Source organism: Anomalospiza imberbis, chromosome 2 (assembly GCF_031753505.1).
Source record: "Anomalospiza imberbis isolate Cuckoo-Finch-1a 21T00152 chromosome 2, ASM3175350v1, whole genome shotgun sequence".
In the NCBI taxonomy this organism is placed as follows: Eukaryota; Metazoa; Chordata; class Aves; order Passeriformes; family Viduidae; genus Anomalospiza; species Anomalospiza imberbis.
Window position 1 is genome coordinate 31,427,970 of NC_089682.1, and position 19,114 is coordinate 31,447,083.

At 45.9% G+C, this 19,114-nt stretch overlaps 1 protein-coding gene across 3 annotated transcripts in view; it reads left to right on the forward strand.

Moving 5' to 3' along the window:
* Positions 1-391: 391 nt before the first annotated feature.
* The window catches only part of FAM168A (family with sequence similarity 168 member A), a 129,679-nt gene continuing 110,956 nt past the window's right edge, over positions 392-19,114 (forward strand). The window contains exon 1 of one of the 3 annotated variants that reach the window (XM_068180423.1): positions 392-542. The gene's annotated coding sequence lies outside the window, so the exon portion shown is untranslated. The remainder of the gene's footprint in view (positions 543-19,114) is intronic. The other 2 variants (XM_068180426.1, XM_068180424.1) reach the window with 2 other exon arrangements.

Sequence of the window (19,114 nt, forward strand, 5' to 3'; positions counted from 1 at the left end):
TCCCCTCCCGGTTCGCGGCCCTGCGCCCGCCAGGCGATCCGGGAAGGGTCTCCCGGAGCCGGGCTTAGATCGCGGATCGCCGTGGAGCCCCACTTAGCACATCCCGGAGGGATTCCCGTAGCGGCCTTCTGTCTCCCATAAGCCTTCGCGGACTACGGCTCCCGTCATGCCTCGCTGAACTACAACTCCCGCCATGCCCGGCGGCTCAACCCTTGCCGTACTACACCTCCCAGCACACCCCGCGCCCGTCCGGGCCCTGTCGCCTTATGTCCTTCCCCCGCCTGCAGACCGGACTACGTTACCCATGGCACCTCGCGCGGGTCAGCCAGCGGTGGGCCGCGGCGGCGGAGCGCGGAGCATGCCGGGAGCTGTAGTCCCCGCAGCGGCGGCGGCTGTAACGGTCCCGCTGGTGGTACTGCCCCCCCTACCCCCCCCCATTCCCGGCTGGCGGCTGCGGGAGCAGCGGGAAGAGGAGGAGGAGGAGAGGGAAAGGGAGAGCTGCTGCGCCGGCACAGGGGCCGCCGCCGCCCGAGCAGCCGCAGGTAAGGGGAGGGGAAGGGAACGGGGGAGACCCCCGGGTGACAGCGGCGGGAAAGGGGTGGCGGCGTGGGGGCACGGCGGTGATGGAGGGGGCGGCCGGGGGCTGCCCCGGAGCGCACGGGGAGGGGGCGGTGGGGGAGCATCCCCCAGCCCCGGGCGGGGAGCGGAGCGCGGAGCCCCGGGGCGGGGGGAGCCCGGCAGAGCCCGTGTCTCCCCGGGCGCACGGAGCCGCCGGCCCCGGCGCTCCTGCCGCTGTGTCCCCGCGGAGCCTGCTCTCCCCGGGGGCTCTGTGGGGTGTCCCCCCTCCCGCAGCCCCCCGGGCTGCTGTCCCCCGGAACCCGCTGTGTGTCCCCGTCCATCCCCCCCAGCGCAGCCCGTTGTCCCCGCACCGGGCTGTGCCCCACCCCCCCCCACCCCCCCCCCCCCCCAAGCCTGTTGCCCCCCAGAACCTGCCGTGCCCCCTTGGCAGGGGCTGTGTCCCCTCCAGGGGCCGTTCCCCCGCCCCAGGCTCACCCCCATCCGTGGGAGCAGGGGAGGGGATGCCCGGGCTGGGGCTGCTTCCCCCAGGGATGGGCGAGCCCCCCAAAATCTGCCGAGGGGCACGTGGGGCCGGCAGCGGGGGCGCCGGGGACATGGAGCGGACCCGCCGGCAACTCCGAGCGGCGGCCGGGGCCGGGCTGAGCCGCCAGCCCTGTCCCGCAGCCCTCCTGCTCGGGGGGGCAAAAGGCTTTTGAAACGGGGAGAAAACGGGGAGAAAATGGTTAAAGGCTTCGCGGAGCCGGGGGGGGGATGTCGGCGCGCAGCATCCACAGGAATGAAAGCAGGGACGTCCAGGTTGTGAAATGCGAGGCGGTGTTGAGATTTTTCTGCCTGGATGAAATGCGTGCTCCGGTCGTTTTTTTTTATGAAAACGTGGATTATTTCCACCCCCCCCCCTTTTTTTTTTTTTAATGTCTTTTTAATAATGACTGCTCGCATGCTCTGTTGTTGGCATTGTGCTGTTCAGGGCAGCGAAGTCCATCGCTATATTGTGGGTGAATAATGTCAAAAAGAAGCTTGGTTTCAGTCCTTTATAGAAAGCAGGGGAGCCTGGAAGTATGGAAATGAAATAAATATTCATTAGCAGATAGAGGTTTTCTACCGGATTGGGTCTGGGGGGCATTTTTGCCCCCCACTGCACATGGTGATGAGCTTTTGGGTTATGGTTTGTATCTCCACAGGCTGAAATTTATTTATTTGGTGCTCATTATTGTCAAGTGCAGAAAAATGAGCAGGTTGAGGGTATTTTTTTCCCCTCTCCTGGACAAAGACATGTTGTGCTAAGCAGAAAGAAACCCCAGAAAGATTCTATTTCTGTTTTAATCAGAATATGATTTAAGATGCAGTGGTGTGTTTATTTTTGCTGTTAAATAGTGATGGAGGAAGTCAGAGCCTTTTTTTTGTGTGTGTGTGTGTGTTTTTTTAAAGGAATGTGAATGATGGAAACATCTTTAGGGAAACATTTTGCTGGACTTGATTGCATCAACTGCATTATTTCATAAAATGTGAGCTGTGAAGTGGTTGTTGATTAGAACTCAAATTGAGAAGCGATGTTGAGCAATGTAAAGAAAGAGGAAATTAGTATGAAGAGGCCAAATGCTTATTTTCTTTTTTTTTTTTTCAGTTCTTTCTGATTCTGAATTTTAACTGTTTCGTGGATTCTCTTGACCCTTATGGTTGAGTCGATTTGAAACAAAACCCAAAACAACAACTATGATCTTTGTGTTTATTCTTGTTATACATACATAGTTATTAAAAGGACTAATATCAGCCAGCATTGTGTATTTTGCATTAAATTTATGCTAAATCTTATTATCTTTTGTTCTGTAAGTTGCAAATACCAACTTACCCTGTTATGCATCCCAACTTTTTATTTACCAAAGCAAATGTTGACTTTTTTAGAAGGAATCTTCCTCTCCCAAATCCTGTGCCTTTTTTTAGGGAACATGGGATAAGTGTTCCAGATGTTATCGTCCAGATCTGGGGGGTTTGGGGTGTATTCTTCAGCTGATTAAAATTCCTGGCTGTCAGCAAAGACACACTTTTTTTGGACAGGTAGATCTATATCCTCTGGAACAAAGGGACTGGAAGCAGAATGTGTTTGGAGTTTGTTCAGAGAAACCTAAATTGCAGGAAAAATTCCATGGAATAACTGGGATGCAGTCATTTAGGGAGAACATTTGTGGAGGTGCTTTCTGCTCTTGGTTGATACTCACCTGTCAAACTCCATGGTGAGCCTGCATTACAGTAGGTGAACAACCCAGGGGGGTTTAAAATCTCTTAAATCAAGTAAAGTTTCCCTGGTCCCCATGATCTATAGGCCACCACAGGGATAACGGGGAAGAACAGGGCAGAGAGGTGCTGAAAACATTTCTGAGGAGAGTGAGAACGCTTTGGAGCAGCACTTCTGTGAAAGGCCTTCAGTACCTGCTCTGGAGGCATAATTAAAATGATAATTGAATTGGGGCTAAATTGAATTGTGTGCTGTGCCTGGCAGAGCTCAGCCTGGGAGGTGCACAGGCAGGGAGATGTGTGTGTGGGATCCAGGGCACTGCCTGCCTTTGGGAAGTTCTCCAAGGCGTGGGCTTGGCACCGCTCTCCCTCGCAGGGAAGTGGGACGTTCGCCGCTGGGATGTCACCTGCTGGCAGAGCTGCGAGCAGAATTCCCTCTGGCTCTGGATCCAGGTGTGTTTGGCAGTTCAGCCCTTGCTCCTCAGGTCCTCAGAACCCTGCGTGCTCCCAGCCAGGAGCTCTGAGCGCATTCCCAGCTCACTGCAAAGCAGTCGTCGGGGCTGTCAGGAGGGAAGCACAACTTTGATATCTTCCCCGTGAGCCCTCTCGTCCCTTCAGCACAGGTTATGAGCTTCATTTGTCTTCCAGCCCTGCCTTTGGGGCTGCTGGGATCTGCAGAGGCCCCTGGTTTCCCTTTCCGCAGCACAAGTGCTCCGTGTACTTTCTGTTTCCTCTGCCATTCCTGAAGCCTCTCCGTGTGCCGGGGCATTCCTCTCCCTGTTCCTGTCCCAGTTAGCTCCCTCCTGCCTGTGCCCTGGTCTTCCTCATCAGCTGGGCTCAGTTTTGCTGCCTGAAATCCATCACTTCTCACGTTCAGTCTGTAGGAATATTCGGTCCGAAATGACTGACTAGGAGACGGCTCCTGGCATGCTCCGTAGTATTTTCTTTTTGCTGATTCCAAATTCCAATCCCTTGGTCCCTCTGGATGCTACTGGATTCTCGTGCCGTGCATCCCTTCAGTGAACAGATGAAGATTTCTGTTTCAGTGACAAGAAATGAAATCCACTGGTCTGCTTTTTTACCTGTTGATGGTCTTTTAAGTCTCTGAATGAAAAAAATACTGATTCTTAATCTGTCACTGTTTAAAAGTGGGAATAAATTTTAAGGAATTATTTCCATGTGACTCAAATACCACTTGGACAGACGCAGTTCTCCAGAGCTGTTTAAATTGTGTCACCTTGTTCCTTCCACTCAACTGAATAACTTTCTTCTTACTTTTGTGTCAAAAACATTGATATCCCTAAATACCAGGGAAGAATGTCAGTGGCAGGGCTATATTTATTTATGCAAATGCATAGAATCCCAGAAGGATTTGGGTGGGAAGGGACCTTAAAGTCCTTCCAGTGCCACCCCTGCCATGGGCAGGGACTCTTCTACTATCCCAGGGTGCTCCAAGCCCCAATGTCCAGCCTGGCCTGGGACATTTCCAGGGATCCAGGGTCAGCCACAGTTTCTCTGGGCACCCTGTGCCAGGGCCTCACCACCCTCACGGGGAAGTATTTTTTTCCCCAGTAAAATTTGTGTAAACCTGATTTTAGGAGAAAGTAAGGATGTGACTGCACTTCCTACTTGCCCACCTGGGCAGAGAGCGAGTAAAATCAGTGTAAAATCAATGTAAAAACATGCCTATGATCTATATTTCATGTTATGCTCTGCTTTAACAGTGCTTTGTTAGGTGGATCATCTTGAGGTGGGATTTTATATTTGTTTTTTCTCTTGAATGGGAAGCAGCAGTTGGGAATTTCTAGGATTTTCTTTTGCTGAGAACAGGTGTGCCATGGGCATCTGAAGCAGGAATCCCAGACCTGTAATTAAGATCCCAGGCAGCAAAGATCCAGCTTTTAAGGCATATCCAGCATTTGCAGATCTGAAATTTGTGGGAGCTCTTTATTTTTTTAAGAACCATGTAGGGAAGGAACTTCTGTTGATGATGACGGAGACTCACAGATTTTTTAGAGTGTGAGTGGGACTTGGATAATTCTTCCAGAGCTCCTCTGGGTTTTGTTTACTATGGATGTGCAGAAAACCCTGAGCACTGCACAGGAATTTCAAGTGACTGTGCTTTCTGGGAGGGAAAAATGTGAGCCTGCTGACGCTCCCCAGCAAACCATTTAGTAGATTATCGTTACAGGATTTAGAAAAGCTGAAAAAAAACCCATTCCCCTCCTCTGGTTTGTATTTGCTTGTGCTTTACTCTGTCTCCCCTTCCTCTCCTTGGCTGAAAGGGTCATGTGGAAAAATGAAAAGTCAGAGCAGAAAACTGGGGTTTGTCGTGGCCTAGGTGCAATAACTTTCTCAATAGGAAGGCTAAAGCTGAAGTGTACTTGTAGGCTGATGGTTTTTGCCTTCCTTGTCTCAGCATGGGTTAGAGATTTGGGAGGATTATTGGAGACAAGCTTAGAGTATTTTATGAGAGGAAAAGTACTAAACTGGCAAAAAAAAAAAAAGAATAGATGCCATCATGCCTGCTAGGCATGTCTAATTCTTTGATAAAATGGATAAAGATTGCAGACTGCAGCAAAAGTTAAAATAGACCATAACATTTCAGGGTCCGCAGGGTTTTTCCTTCTAATTTGCTGTAGAGCTTAATAAAAAAGATTTGCCTCTTTTATGGCATCAGGCTCTTTATCTGCCACAAATTAAAGCCCAGTGCTTGAGCTTCTGCTTTCTCTGCTGTTAGATAGCAGCTCCCTAAATTTGATAACGAGTGGGTTTACCATTCTGAGTTTGGAAGACTGGTGAGAATCCTGAAGACTGGTGAGAAGTTTTGAGCATGGTCTTCTTTTTTCCTTTTTCCCCATTTTCCATTCAGCTCTTCATACTTGGATTTATAGCCAATAATGACTCGCTTTTTAATGGACAAGGGGATTTTTGTGGTTATTTTAAACAAGGTCCTAAGAGTCCCCACAGTCCCATGGCAGGGGCGGAGTCCCCATCCAGGGAGGGACTGAAAAGCCATGTGGATGTGGCACTTGGGGACATGGGTTGGTGGTGGCCTTGGCAGTGCTGGGGGACTCCATAAACCTTGAAGTCTTTTCCACTCTCACCAATTCCATGATTCTGCCTTCTCTTGCTGATTTGATGGACAAAGTAAGATCATTCATTGCAGTTCCTGATGACATTTTACCCAGGATAATTGTCATGTCTGTATGGACAGACAGGTTCAAGAGGCTTTTCCCTGCTGAAAAGTATTTTGTATGAAGCTTGTGAGCATTTAAAATGCAATTACTTTGGAATAGGTCTCTGTATAAACATTTGGTTCTGTAGCAGTTTATTGTACAAATATTTTTCTTCAGTTTTCTGTGTATGGTGTCACTTAATGAGACTTTTAATGGCTTTTACAAAATGATGGCATTCCACATATTTTCCAGTTTGCTCTTGACTCGACTTGCATTCACAACAGAAGTTTTCAAGCCTTTAGATGCAGTACCATAAATTGGAGAGCTGGCTTCTTTTTCTCTACCATAGCATCCAAATCCCAGCTGTTGAGCTTTCTTGGATAGCTGATTCTTTTCATATGGATTTGGGAGCTCAAGGAAATATTTCTTTGCATAAGAAATATTTAAAATTTGAGCCCTTGGAAAAGCAAACGCAGCAGAACAGCTCAGGAGCATCTTGCCCACGTGGTTTTGCTTTCCAGGGAAGCTGTGCTGCTGCTGGAGCAGATGCCAGGGACAGGATGGGTTCCTGGGGGATTCCAGGAAGGGTGGGACATCTGCAGCAAGTGTGGCAGAACTGGGCATGGAGAGCTGTTTTTACAGTATGGGTGGTAAAACACTGTCACAGCTGATTGCCCAGAAAGGTGGTGGCTGCCTCATCCCTGCAACTAATTGAAGTGACACCTTGGTGTCACTTCAGTTAGTTTCTAAAATTGTCTAAAAAGCCAATTATTGTCTAAATGCAGGTCCTTTGATACTCAATAACCTTTCCCTTGGGAGGGAACTCTTCATTCCACAACCAAGTGCTCTTTGGTTGTGGCCCAGTCAAACTCAAGACATTGCCTGGGAAGTGCTGGGCAGGTTCTCTTTGAGGGGCTCTGGCTTTCCCATCTTGTTCCCTAGATTCCAGGTCTGCAGTGGACCTCTGGAATGGTTCTGGGCTCTGGATGAAGCCCAGCAGAACCCCACTGCAGCTCACTTTGCTGGTGATTTTCCACGGGTGGCTGCTTTTTTAGTCATCTGTCACTCGGCCAACTCTGAATCTGCTCAGCTGCTTTGTTGACACATACAGTGGTCATTTTTTAACTGGGATGTCATCCTCAAAGGATTGCCTGTTACACTGCAGCACTTACCTTTATCACCATGGAGCTCCTCAGGGGATGAAGTCAGCTTTGCTTGACAAGGCCTATTTTCCATAACATTGACTTGGCTGTCATTAGTTTCACTCCTGTTCTTTTTAAGCCCAGGTCCAGTCTGATTCCCTTATTTTGTCCAAAGCTCGTGTCTGGCAAAGAGGTTGGTGTTTACTTGAGTAATTTTGCCCTCTCCTGGTGTAGTTCTGTTAGAAGTGTTTTTCTTCCAAATTTTCTCCTGCGCTCTGAAAAATATTGCAAATGAACCCTTGGGATCTCTGAAATAGTGGAGGACTCTTGGAGGACTCCATGGTTAAACATCCTGGGCTTCTGGGGCATCATTCCATATTGGAATGCAGAGCTGGTAGAGACCTTGGGAGACTTTCCAGTCCATTCACCCCCTTGAGGCAAGTTAAAGTGTCCCTAGAGCATCCTTAAAGAATGTATTTCTAATTTTTCCTTAAAGTCTTCCAGTCTTGGAGGTGCCAGCCTGCTCAGGAAGCTGGCAATGAACACTTAACCAATTTGGTTAAAAGCTTTTCCCATATTTTAGATCTTTTAGGAAGCAATTCTTGGCTGCCAGGGTGGGGAGGCCCTGGCACAGAGTGCCCAGAGAAGCTGTGGCTATCCCTGGATCCCTGGAATTTTTCCAGGCCAGGCTGGATGGGGCTTGGAGAAAGCTGGGAGAGTGGGAGGTGCTCCTGCCCATGGCAGGGGGTGGAACTGGATGATCTTTAAGGTCCCTTCCAGTCCAAGCCATCCTGGGATTTTGTGATGTCTGAAAAATGAAGATGCTTTGATGTTCAGAATAACACATCCCCTTGTTTCTGCTGTCACTGATGGGAGCACGTTATCCTCCTCCAGTTTGTTTTCCTGGACTGGCATGGTCCTTTAATGTGTTCTTATGGATCATTTTGCATCCAAACCTCTTTATTATTTCCTCAGCTTTCCTCTGTACTCTGGTGTGTTTACTTCTCTCTCTGCTCAGACTTGGCACTGCATGGCCTTGCCAGCATTGTATAAAACAAAATAATGCTGGTTTCCACATGGCACTCTTAAAACAATCTGAACTGCCTTGTTTTGTTTTGTTTTTTTGGCAATTCCATTGTATTGTTTACATTTTACTTGTGATCCAATATCCCCTCAGGGTTGTTTTCTCCTGTCCATCAGCCCCGCTGGGACTTCTCCACCTGCACAATGTACACTGCTCTTGCAGTCACTTTATTGTGTTTCACCAGGCTCTTTTGGTTTGACACAGTTTGGTCTTGACTCATCTATGTTGCTTCATTTTGGCTCTATCCTGTAATTGCTTTTATGTAAATTGTTAAATAATCCTTCTGGTGTCTCCCCATTGATTGTGAGGGGAGCTCAGTCTCTGATTTGTCCCAGAAGCTTTTTCAAACTTCACTCTGGAGCTGTTTTCCTTTTTGATCCCAAAAGCACTTTGAAACTTAGTGAGTGGATCATCTATATGCAAATTCCTTAATTTTTCCTCTGCTGCATTGTATTTGTGGAAAATCAAGTGATGCCAATTTTCATTGCAGTTAAGACTCAATATCTTACAGGTCTTTTCCAACCCAGATGATTCTATGAGCCTGTGATTATGTTGATATTTCGTTAAGATGATAACTAAAAAGCACAAATGTCATTCAGGTTAAAATAAATTATTGAAATCAAGACATTTTGCAATCTTGATTGAATTACTAAACTGAGATATATTTAAATACGAGTCTGCTCTTTTTCTGCACTGTCAAGTCTTCCAGTCCAGTGATTTCTGCAGCTTTACTGCTTGTAATGAGGCCCAAATCAGTTACTCGGTGTTACAAATTGTCACCTATGATTTTGGGAAGCTAATCTCTTGTAATTACTTGCTGCATGAGAGTTTCTGTATCCCTCCCGTTTCCTCCCTAACCCCACATGTTTTTTTTTTTTTTTTTCCCAGTAAGGACTCAGCTACCTGTCTTGGTGCTTCCCAGAGCCTCCTTCTGTCTTTACCCATTAAAACACACCAAATTTCTGCCCTGGAAATTCAGTTTTCCTGCAATGTTGATAGCTGTCAGAGAGGTGAGCCTTCCCACCTTTTTTTTAGGGATACATTGCAGCCATCTCTTCCTTTCATGTCTGAACACAAGAGGACTAATAATTTTCAAGTCCAGTCACATGCTCTTTTTTTTCATTCCTGCTGGCCAGGATTTCATTTGTTCCTGCTTGTTATCCAGACTCCCTACATCCATATATAGCAACAGAAAATTCTTTTTTTTTTTTTTTTTTTGTGAATGCTCTTGTCTGACTTTGTGCCTCATTTCCCCTTCTAAGTGTCCTTCTCCTGTGTTCAGCTTGTGCCTTTCCTGGATGCATCAGCAGTTTTATCTGGGAAGGTGTCTTATTAGTTGGAAAGATGCTGGCTCTGCAATTTGTGATCTTTCCCTTCCCTCCAATGTTGCTCCATCACTCAAATCCAAACATTCTCTCATTAGTCGTGCAGCCTTGTTCAGTTCCAGGATTTTTTTGGGGCCTTCCCTTGCATCTGGTACCAGCTGCATCTTTTAGCTCAGGGATGCAGTGTGGCGCAAACAGCATTGGCATTTGGAGGCACTGGTTAGCAAGAGGAATTTGCAGCTTGCAGTTCCTGCCTCTCCCTCAGCTCCAGGCTCAGGAAAAGCCACTGTCCTGCTTGGAAGCAGATTCGTGCTGCTTTGGGAGGCAGCTCCTACCAGCTCCTGCTGGGAAGGAAAAGCCTGGCATGGCACCGTGTGAAGATTGCCAAACCTTGACTTAGACTTTCCCTTGGAGCTCTTTTCCAGGCTGCTGGGATCTTTCCTCACCTGCTTGGCTCCAGCTGATGCAGTAACTTCTTGTGGCCTCAGTGATCAGCTGATGTTGGTGCTTGTCTGTGGGAAGAGGAAATCCATGGCAGCCAGCTATTTCTTGGAGGCCATCATGCTGATCCACAAAGCGTGTTTGCAGAGGCTGGTTTCCCTGAACACAGGCTGGAGAAAGCAGCAGGAAACAATTTTTCTCCATAATCCAAGCTCGTTTTTTCCTGTCAGCACCAAATACACACGTAGAGTTTAGTGTGACTTTCACTGTGGGTGTCTCCCTGGATGTCCTTGACTTTCTCCTGCTTTCCTGATGCTCTCCACTGACGTTCCTGGTACTTGACTTGTGTGTTCCATCCTGTTCCTTACAGCTTGTGTATTTTCCTCTTCTCCTAACACAAAGCCTGATGTTCCATGTTTGTGTTCAGCCCTTGGGAAGCTTTTTTCCCCTCTGTTTGTGGCCAGTGTTGTGGGCTTTGACCAAATTCCACGTAACAGAATTGTCTTCAGTGGAGATTTTTTTGAGATGAATTTTCAGCCTCATGCTGGACTTCTTCATTCAGGAGATGTCCCTGCCAGAGAGCCCAAATCTCCATCCTTTTGTGTTGTGGCTCACAATTTGAACTTATGCAGTTTGGGACCTGGCGAGAAATTAAAAGACTGGCATCTGCTTTTTTCCATGCCCCAAATTTCCCTCCTGGTCCCCAACTGCACAAGCAGTGCCTCAGTTTCCCATTTGGAGTGGGGCAAAAAGGGTTGCTAATGTCTGTACTCGCAGAGACAGATAAATGAAATATTGGAGGATGCTGCCGTGACAAATTCCCCCCTTGTCTGCCACATGCAGGAATGGGAAGGTTGTGGTTGGACTCCTTTATTGTGTCCTTTACTTAAAGTCTTAGACAGGTTTCAGAGCCAATTGATCCCTGCCACATGGAAATGTCTCTCGTGTGACATCAGTGGCAGAGCAGTGGGGACTGCTCTGGTGTCACCCTCGCTCAGGTCTGCACTTCAGGCTGCTGCCTTTGATCTGTGCAAATCTTGATTTGAATCTTCTCTCCGTGTGAGACCTCTCTCCCCAGGACTGTGCTGGCGGTCAGGATTAGCTGGGCTTTACTTCGTTGACAATCTTGTTTTTAAATCTGAAAGGACCTCAGCAGAGTTCTCTCCTGGGGCAGGGAGGGTGTTGATTCTGGAATATGTTTTCCTTGGTGTTATCAGGATTTTCTGGCTATCAGGATAAGCTACGGGGCTTGTGGATCATGGAGTTTTCTTCCTGCAGGAAGTTGTGCCTTCAGTTTAGGTTAGGTTTTACCTGACCTTCCTAAGATTTTTACCTTTTTATGATTTCTTTTTCGTATTTTTTCATATTTCTTGCTTTCTGTGGTGTTTGTATTTGCCCAAATATAGTGGGAAGAACATTGGGTAAAACAATCTCTTATTTTTTGGCCTTTGGTTTCCTCCTGCCCTCTGGAGATACCGGCAGGGTTCCAGGAACATGGAACATGGAGGGAGGAGAAAACAGGGCAGTGTTTCTTTTCCTGCCTCAAGGTAGACACCAGGAGCTGTTGTACTTTTAGGGATATTGCCATTAAGTAAAGAGGGAGGGGGGAAAAACCCCAGATATTAAATTTACTTGAGCTGTGTTCCCATGCAGATGCTTAGTTGGATATCAGTGCTGTCTGCAAATCTTTTTATATTGAAATAATTTAATGGGAGTATCCATTTTAGAGTTACTGGGGAGTATCCAGAGTCTATTCCTGGTGCGGGGAGCGGAAATCTGTTTTAATTGGAGCAGTTTTCTGGGAGTTGTGTTTCCTGCCAGAGCGGTAACAGTAGGAAGGATCAGCAGCATGCGAGGTTATAAAACCCCTAGGCATTTCACATTCGTTTCAAGTAGCTGGATGCAGTAAAAAAACCCAAAAATTGGGCAAACAGAGACTCTGCACAGAGGATTCAGAAACTGTTTTAAACCTTCCCAAAAAGCACCTGAATCCATAGGGACACAGTTGCTGAGTTCCCTTCTGTGTTTGTTTTACTGAGTGGTTCATACTGAGACAACAGATAAAAATCCACTGCTGCCACAAATAGCACTCAAGATTTTGGTGCTGATTATAATTAACCCTGGTGGTTTCTGCCTGATTTGGCTCATTTTTATGTTTGTAGGCAACACACAGGAGTACAGGAACAGACCCAATTAACACTGGGAAGTGAAAGCAGAGTGTTATCAGATAACCCAGGGAAGTTAGAGAGCTGGAAGCCTTTAAAAATAGTTTTTTCAAGATAACTGTGTCACTCTAATTTCAGAAGAAATATGTGTGTAGGTATATTATTTTTGAAGCCAGTTTTGTTTCCCTAAATGCCTTGAAAAATCAAGCTGATCCATTGAAATTTTTCCTTCAGTGTTTCATCTTAGAGGGATTCTTTTACACAGGAATAATTTATTCCTGCTTGGCACTGTGTCCATAATGCACATTATTAGCAAACTTTCACAATTTTGTTCTCACATGCTAAAATAAAGTGGAAAATTAAAAGATTTTGTTTCATGTCCATCATCCCAGATTATCTGAGCTTTATTTCTGATTAGTCTTTAGAGAATGGGTCAGCAGCCATCATTAGAGGCTAAAGACACCGTTGTGTTCTTATGTGGATTTTCACTTTGGATTGTTTCGTTTCTCAAAACCTGTGTCTCTTTAAGTCCATAGATCAGGAAAGTTGTGGAAATCCATTTTCCAAAGGTTATTGATTTCAATTTACCCACTCAGGATTCTGCCCTGTCTACAATCAACATCTCTTAAAAATGTAAGAACACCCTGAGACAGCCAAGCCCCAATGAATAAAGGGGTGCTTAGAGACTTGAACTCTGTCCTGTTAGAGCAGATCTGCTTTCTACTTACAGCCAAGTTAATTCAACTTATTTTAAGTTAATAATGTCTAAATAGGTTGCCAGTTTTTGTCATCACTAGGAAATCAAATCGAATTGACTGTGCTTAAATTACTGTTTTCAATTAAGTAGCTCAAAGGAGAGCAACAGCACTGAGAACTCACCCCGGTCTTGCTGAAACCTCTGGGATGGATCCAGGGAAGATCTTGTTTAAATTGTGACCTGGGAGGCATTTTAGTACCAAGTGATATTCTGATGGAGAAAAATGGCAGGATGTTAGCAAATAAATATTATATTAATCATATTAAAAATGGGTTCTTTTGGTCAAATGTGTAGGTTTTAGAAGGTTTTCAATGATCCAGCAGTGGATGCAACAGGATTTTGGAAGACTGGAGAGGAGAAGGCTCCTGGGAGATCTTAGAGCACCTTCCAGTGCCTAAAGGGGCTTTGAGAAAGTTGTTTTATGAGAAGTGGTGCTCAAAGGGATTACAGAGCAGGTGGGTGTAAGCACCAGCAGTGATGCTATAGCAAAAAAGGCAGTTTTAATTTAATTTTTTTTTCAGTTTTTAGGTGTATGAGCAAGAAAATATTTAGAAGGGAACAGATTTCATTTCTGTATTTGGTGCTTGTGACTTTCCTGAGTATGATTTCCATTTCAACATCCTGAAATAGCTCCTGGATAAGTTGTAGGGGAACGGAAGAAATGCAGAAATAGTCTGAGGACTAGAGAAAACACACAGAGAGAAGCACAGAGCTAAGTCTGGTTGGCTTATCAGAGGGAGAGTCTGACTGCAGGAGCATCCCAGAGAAAATTCCAGGCACTGCGTGCCCTCCCATGCATCCAAGGAAGTTTTAAAGGGCGAACCCTTTAAAGGTGAACTGCCTTTTGGGATGAATGATGCAAGGAAAAGAACACTTCCCATCTCTAAAACTGATCACTTTTTGTTTAAAAGTATAGAGAACAGTGCAGGGCATGTTCTTGTCAAGGATTAGGTTGACTGTGGGTGACATTTAAATCATGAAACTATGACCAGGATTTTCTTCCCAGGCAGAAAGGATTGCAGGAAGGCACCAGGCACTGTTAACAACCCCTGGCTGTGGCACAGGGGTTGTGTGAGGGGTGATGGAGTTTGCTGATTGAAACATTAGTTTTTATTTCATGGGCCAACTTTCCCATTAAAATCATCACCTCGTTCTAGTTCAGCATTTCTGTGGAGGAAGGATGGGTTTGGGATACAGCTCAAATGAACTGGAGCTGGAGACAAGCCCAAAAATGTTGTGGAGCACGTGGTGAATAAGGGAATGCAATTGGATTGCTGGGAGTGAAGGTTAAAAAGATTTCTTTTTATATAATAAAGGTATTCCCCTGTATAGAATCACAGAATTGTTAAGGTTGGAAAAGCCCTCCAAGACCATGTCCAACCATTCCTCACCACTGATCCACATTCCCAAGTGCCCCATCCACACAGCTTTAAACCCCTCCAGGGATGGGCGCTCACCACTGCCCTGGGCACCTGTGGCAGGGCTGGACAGCCCTTTCCAGGAAGGAATTTTCACAACATCCAATCTAAACCTCCCCTGGCTGTTTCCTCTTGGGCTGTCCCTGTTCCCTGGGAGCAGAGCCCAACCCCACCTGGCTCCACTTTCCTCTCAGGGAGTTGTGCAGAGTCAGAAGGTCCCCCCTGAGCCTCCTTTTCTCCCCAGCTTCCTCATTATATGAGAGAAAGCTGTAAAATACCTGTGGAAACTGGGCTGGTTGGGAATGTGATGATTGTCTGGTGGGTCTCTACACAGGAGCAGTTAAGGGAGGGATTATGCAGTGCACCACCCCTATAATTGCTGTATGCAAACCATCTTAAACTTCCTTTCTCCCCAAACTGATCCCATCCCAGGTGTTCACCTCTGGCTGGCTATTGCATCCTGGTAAAATAACTTGGGGAACTGTATAAAATGGAGTTTCAAGTGGGTGTCAGCACCAGGTAAAACAATGCAGCAAGAATGCTCTGAGCAGCAAGACAAAGCCTCTGTTGAAATGCTCTGGCTCCAGGTGGTGTCTTGTGGTAGCTGGATGTCTCCAGGTGATCCCTGGTGCTCCCTGAGGCCAGACTCCACCAAGGGACACTGTTCATGGCGTTCCCAGGAGAAGTGCCACGTGCACTGATCAGTCTTTGTCTGCATCTCAGACTCATCCCTGCCAGTTCTGCCTCGCCATCAGAGCTCCTGGCCTGACTGATGTTTGAAGTGATCTAAGAATACCTCAGATGTATTGTCAAGGGACTCAGTGCTAAATAAATTATAGAAAAGATGAGATCCTAGCAAGCTTTTGGATAACATAAGCAAGATTAATGGTTTGGAGCCTGTTTTCTGAACAGTGGGACGTGATTGATCAAAGAGCAAAAATTGTCTCTGTGGCTCCTTTGTACCAAAACTTTCAAGAGCCGAAAATGAGCAGCTGAAGTAAGAAATGCAGAGCTTAGGGAAGAACCTTGTGATGAAAAACTAGGGTGGGAGGTTATGAAAGTACAGGTTGACAGCTCTGTCCTCTGTATCAACCTTTCCCCATAGGGATCTGCTGTGGAAGATTTTGGACAGGCTGCTGTAGCCTGGATAGGTACTTTGAAATTTTATTACAATATTTTTTAAAAATCAAAGACTTTCATTGTGCTGTGAATAAGATTTGAGTTTCTAGAAAGCTGGTTTCTTCTGCTATCCCGGGAAAAAAGAGCTGAAGAGGTGGAAGGCTGATCTCCCAGGGAAGGTGACTGTGCCTGAGGATCTGGGGAGAAAGGCAAGGGCAGATTTTCATGTGCCTCACTCCCTGCAAATAATGTTCCTTGCAATTCCTGCTCCTGAAGTCAGAATTTAGGACTTTGTTTCCATACTTGATTCTCACCAAAGGTAGAAAACTGTGGCTTGAATAATTCCAACTGATCCAGGCTGCAATGTCACTGAAACCAAGCAATGGGAAATGGGAGATAAAGGTTATCAAAGTTGCCCACACCAGCTCCCATGATTACACAATTTTCCATACAGTTCTGTAAAAGGGCCCTGTGTGTTCAATGCATTGAAAGACACATGTCCACTTTACTTAGCTGAAGAAACTGGGGTACAAAAGTGCTGTACTTGATGGAAATGTCAGTTTTTGCTGTTAAATTTTGCTGTTCCGTTCACTGAAGCATAAGGATGAGACTTAGGATGATATTCTGCCTTTTTCCAGTATCTTTCTTTAAAAGATGTTGCCCTAATTCAACAGTGGGGATGTGCTTTCATTTAGCTCAACCCAAATAGCAGAGCTGGTATAAGAATAAACACAAATGTGCTCATTCAGTATCAATAGAGGAGATTGATTTTGTAGAAACATTGCAAGGAGAAAGGTGGTTTAAACCATTTGTTCCATCCCCAGAATAACGATGTGTAAATTGTGATCACTCTTGCACTCCAAGTGTCAGTTTTGAGTCTTTTATAAACCATTGGTTGTTGAATATTGCAAAGAAATTTTACCCCCTTGGAAGAAATCAGGAAGATTCCTGCTATTGAGGTAATTAGATACAAATTTGAGTGGGGATTTTTTTTAATAAAGATTAAATGATCTGTTCAACTGTTTCAGGCCCTGCTTGAGATACACACACCTGTGTCTAGCTTGTAGAGCATTTTCCTCATTAATTAAGAGCACTTTCCTTGTGTTATTACTTAATTGGGTATCACAGGGATCCTGATGAGACAATGAAATGGTCTTAATTGCAGACAAACTAAATGCATGATACTCCACATGCTGGAGTGTTCCACGACACGACCCCAGCTTGTCATCGTGTGCTAATGGCCACGGTGCCTGCTCAGGGGAGAGGGAATTCCTCCTGGAATTAATTCAGCGTGAACCACAAAGCCAGGCTGGGCAGGGAATGGCTGGGGAGCAGCCCTGGGGACAAGGACTTGGGGGTGCTGAGGGATGAAAAGCTGGGCATGCCCTACCCATGTGCACTGGCACCTGGAAACCTCCATGCCCTGGGTTGAGGGGGGATTCTGCCCCTGTACCCAGGTGAGACCCCACCTGCAGAGCTGCCCCAGCCCTGGGGACACAGCAGCAGCACCTGGAGCTGCTGGAGAGAGCCCAGAGGAGGCCACAGAGCTGCTCCAGGGCTGGAGCCAGGCTGGGAGAGCTGGGGGTGCTCATCGGGAGAGGAGAAGGCTCCAGGGAGAGCTCAGAGCCCCTTGCAGGGCCCAAAGGAGAGCTGGAGAGGGACTGGGGACAAGGCATGGAGGGACAGGACACAGGGAATGGCTCCCCAGAGGGCAGGGATAGACGAGATATTGGGAAGGAATTGTTCCCTGTGAGGGTGCTGAGTCCCCGGCACAGGGTGCCCAGAGCAGCTGTGGCTGCCCCTGGATCCCTGGAAGTGCCCAAGGCCAGGTTGGACAGCGCTTGGGACAACCTGACCTGGGGGAAGGTGTCCCTGCCCATGGCAGGGGTTGGAGCTGTGTGATCTTTAAGGTCCCTTCCCACCCAAGCCATTCTGGGATTGTATAAATTAAGCACTTTCCCATTTTCAATTTTCCCTACTTACCAGATTTAAGAAGTTTTCAGTGTTTGACAACATTCAGTTTTGAGCCACCTAAACCCTCTTGTCTGTTTACGTTTCCCAGGGATGTATCCAATTTCCCAGGGATCTATCCCATTTCCCAGGGATGTCTGTTTCCCTGCAGTTTCAAACTGATTATTACAACGGTAAACGACCATGTTTAACTTTTAAAAATAATATGTAAGACTTGCTTTCTGTGAGCGTACCCATGTGCTTCTGGACAGCCAGGGGCTTGTGTGGAAACAATAAATTTATTCTTCTGGGATTAATCCCTACTCTGCTTCTTCAGCCTGTTCATTTTTTAAATTTTTTTTTCCATTGGGAGAGTGGAAACGAGAGTGAAAAAGGAAAAAGCTCTTGCCCATGTCATGTCTGTGTGTGCTCATCTTTCCCAAGCAGCAGGTAGATGTGTCAAAACCATGAATTATGAATGGAGCTGCTGGAATGCTGCAGATCCACAGTGGAATTGAGCTGTTTTGTTCATCCCTCAGCAGCAGAAGTTCCCGTGGGACTGGGAAAACCCAAAACCTTCTCATTTTCTGTGCTTGGGAAGTCAGTCTTGGATTATACTCATTAAAACTTGGCAAGGAGAAGTTGGAGAGCTTTCACACCTTTCCAGTAAGGAAAATTCTCTTGTTCAAGAGGATATTTCAGTGTAAAAAACAGTTGTCAAAGGCAAAGTTATGTTTTTCTCCCTTGGAAATGAACTCTTTTACAGTGTGCCAAGGTATTTTTTTTTAGGTTTAAAGGGAAGAGATGGCAAGGCCAGGGAAAGACAAAAGCAGGGACTATGCATGACACAGGAGCTGAGTTCTTGTGTGACTTGGAGCAAGATCTGTCGTTTGTCTAGATTTTTGTTTTCCTTATCCTTGGAAAGGAATTATTGATATTTCCATTGCAAGGCTGTTTACAGGCTTCTTGGATCAAAATTTTGCAGGGATTGATTATATGGCACAGAAGCTCTTGTAGCTCTGGGGTTTGGCATTGGTGCCACTCAAAAGTAATGGTGGGAGCTGAAGAAAAAGCTGGGTTTTGTCATGCTCTGAACTCCTGGAGTGCCTTACACAGTCCTAGCAAAGGTAGAGTGGCAGCGAACCAACACCTTTTATCTTCTGGATTTTTGCATTTTGAATTTATGCCCATTCCAACAGTCATCATGCAAGGAATTTGATAGTGGGAGGGAGGATCTGAATGGATTCCATTTCCATTCTGTTTGTTGTTGTTACACCCAGTTTAATTTTTCCTGTTGTATTCCTGTGTTTAGCCACAGCCTGTGTGTGACTGCATTCCTGGTGGGGAAGGGAGAGCAGGATTTTACCATTTACCATCCTATTTAAGGTAGTTTTTGCCTTCCTTTTATTGCTTTCCTTAAACAATATTTTGGATTATTATTGTATTTTATATGAGGAAGGGCTGCAATAGGTATAATTTATTTTAAATTTCTCTAAAAATTTCCTAATTTCTTGTCAAAGGGGATCCTGGAGCTTTGTCTGCCGGGAGAAGAAATTGTTATTTCATGTAACTACTTCTGGATTTAAATCTATTCTTTTTAAATCTAGTGCTGATTTTAATTGTATTTAAGTCAAAAATCCCAGCTTGCTTATTTAAAACATTTGATTAAAAACTTTTTTTTTTTAAATTCTGCTTTTGTTCTCCTAAAAGAAATTTCTACTCC